This window comes from Coturnix japonica, chromosome 3, assembly GCF_001577835.2.
Source record: "Coturnix japonica isolate 7356 chromosome 3, Coturnix japonica 2.1, whole genome shotgun sequence".
In the NCBI taxonomy this organism is placed as follows: domain Eukaryota; kingdom Metazoa; phylum Chordata; class Aves; order Galliformes; family Phasianidae; genus Coturnix; species Coturnix japonica.
In genome coordinates, this window is record NC_029518.1 from 13,727,219 (window position 1) to 13,730,033 (window position 2,815).

Here is a 2,815-nt window from a genome sequence, read left to right on the forward strand (position 1 = left end):
CTGAAACAGATGTTCACATTGGGGTGTTATCTCACACTGTGAAGTCCCATTCCCAAATCTTTTGTTCCTCATTGGTACAAAATTCTCCCTGGCCTTATGAATAATACTGTATGGGAAATTGGTAATGACAGCCTGAACCTCTGATTAATCAGCTGAGGCAAGTGTTGGGTCAGCTGTGGGAGCACAGGTGAGAGTATTTCAGCTGTGCTCCCAGAAGGGGTGGAGCTTGACTCCACCTCCTCTAGACCTCATTTAAGGGCTGACCACCACTAAGGCAGCATCTCTTGGAGATTGCTCCTTGGTGGAGATTGCCTCAGCATTTCCTGGCAGACTGAAGGCTTCCATATGGGTGAGTTTTTCCTGTAAATAACCTTTTGGATATTTACTACCATCTTTATGTTATTGTCACTATACAATAACCTTTTGGATATTTACTACCATCTTTATGTTATTGTCACTGTACAATAATCTTTTGGATATTTACTACCATCTTTATGTTATTGTCACCATACAAATACCTTCCTAAACTCTCTTTGCTGAGAAATCCATCCATGGAAGCACACAACCCTCTTGTTTTGCAGTGATGATCGTGATGCTGTGGCAGCATTTAGCCTCTGCCACCAGTGTCTCAAGGTGCATTTGCTTGTGCTGAGAAAGTTCACCAGTGCATGCAATGGCATAGCCTCTTTGCTGTCAAGTTCCCTGTATAAATTTCTCATGCCCCAATGACTGGCTGGGCTTGAAGGAGAGGATTTAGCCCTGCCATAAGGGCCTGAAGGAGGTCTGTATGTCTCTGCTCAGGCAGCTCAGTCAAATCCTCTTAATTAAGCCTTTGTCCCCATCTGCTCTTCCCCTTTTCACCCATTTTCTCCTCACAGAGCCTGCTCACACATTTCTGGAGTGAAAACAGAAGCCTGGAGAAGGGCCCTCTGGGAGGAAGCTGCAGGCACCAAGGCACACTCCTGCTGTGCAGCCCATGCTGCCCAAGCCCCTGGCTCCCATCCAGTTCTCAAATCAGTCTTCTTCTGAAGGTTAAACATGGCACCTTCTGCTGATCCAGATCTGCAAGGTCAACAGACACCCCTCCAATCCAACCATTCTAAGATTCTGTGGTTCTTCTGCATGATTCATGTGCTAGTTCAGCATCCTTAGAGCTGTGATGAAGACCACACCTTTATCTCTGGGTCTGTACTGCAGTAGTACAATTATCTGAATTAGGTATTGTGTTTGCTGGCTAGAGAGGAAGCCTTGAGAGGGATATTCCAGCATGTTTGGGTTGGGCTCTGAGCATCTATAGCACCATTAAGACACACGCGTTCATTTCCTATGAGCTGTGCTTTAGTCAGTCTTGAATTCCGCATGTAGCTGCGTGTAGCAGAAATGCTGTCATGGCTTGAAACTGATTGAGCACCTGGTGGGAAGGCAGGGCCAACCCAGGGGAGCTCAGGTGCAAGCAAGCAATGCTCCTGAGTGACCAGAAGGGCTGGAGCCAGGATCCACAACTTCCCAGACCTCATTTAATGGCTGGCAGTGGAGGCAAAGGTACCCTGCTGCAGGTCCCTGCATACCTGAGGCTTTCTGAAGGAAAGCAGAGTTTTTTTCCTTTGTTTCTGTGTCTGCTGCTGCATTTGAGCAAGTTCTCACTTGCTACAGCCTAGAATTTTGCCATTCTGCTGTTATTGCTGTGCTTTCTATTGAGTTACAAGAAAATTTTCAGACAACTTTTCCCATCATGTTTTCCTATTCCTGCCATTTCTGAGGCTCAGAATTGCCCCTGGAGCTTAATGGGAGCATTTGTTTTGTAACCCACTCCCAAATTCCCATGCCAAGGTGCAGCTATTGTGCTGAGGAAGGCACTGAAGTGCCATTACAACTTTATTATGCAGGCAGTTGTCAGCAGGGAGGCAGCTAGGAAGGTCCCTTTGGTAGAAGATACAGCTCTGTACATACTGTTGTGCTGTTCCTTCATTTACTTCAGCAGCAAAGCACGATAAGGAAAGGCATGAGCATTTAAGAGGAACTCAAGGCAGGATGTGACAGGTCAAAGTGGAGCATCTTGTTGGAGCTGCAGGATGCTGACTGTTGCCTGGAGGGATCTCTTAGGATTGTATCCTTGTTTTCTTTGGCAGAGGGGCTCTCTTGAAATTGAATTTCCTGTTATTTTCACTTCTTCCTTTATCCATCAGCACAAATTAGCTTTTCTTCATTCTTCCTTGGCTTTCCCCACCACACGCACCCTTGGCCAGCATATTCATCTGGAATCTGCCATTTACTAACTGATCTGATTAGCGTTAATTACTAATTATTTGTATTACTACAACCCTGATGTTATATGCACCATGGGAATATAATTTAATTACAGCATAATATCAATCAGATGCATAAATTAAAACGTTCACATTCAATATGAGCCTATTTTCTATTTCCAGTTGTCTGAGCTGCCAGGCTTGGAGGAGAACAAAGCTATTGCTTCAGGCTGCTGAGCAGTGAAATATGGGCACTGGTCCAGATCAGGTGGAGGAGTGGGACCCAAAGTTCCCAAGTGTGGTTACCTTTCAGAATTCTTTCTGGAAGAGTTTTCCCCAAGAAAAGCTGCAACTGTATGTCATATAAGCTACACAATATCTAGCAACTAATAGTTTCTGTGATTCTATGATTCTACTTTGACTACTTGTTCTGTGAAGAACTGCCACCCTCTGTTCACTCTGACCTAAAATGTCTGAGTCTTTATCAGAAGTAAAAATGCAAACCTTTTATTTATGCCCTTTTCTTGCCATTTCATGTGTCTGTATTGTGTTTCCTCGGCCATTCTTTT

The 2,815-nt window shown here is 44.7% G+C and overlaps 1 long non-coding RNA gene across 1 annotated transcript; it reads left to right on the forward strand.

The window, feature by feature from the left end:
* The first annotated feature begins 309 nt into the window (after positions 1-309).
* LOC107310995 lies at positions 310-1,441 on the forward strand. The gene is made up of 3 exons (XR_001553820.1): positions 310-349; positions 582-781; positions 879-1,441. It is a non-coding gene; the product is annotated as an uncharacterized LOC107310995 (long non-coding RNA).
* Positions 1,442-2,815: the final 1,374 nt, after the last annotated feature.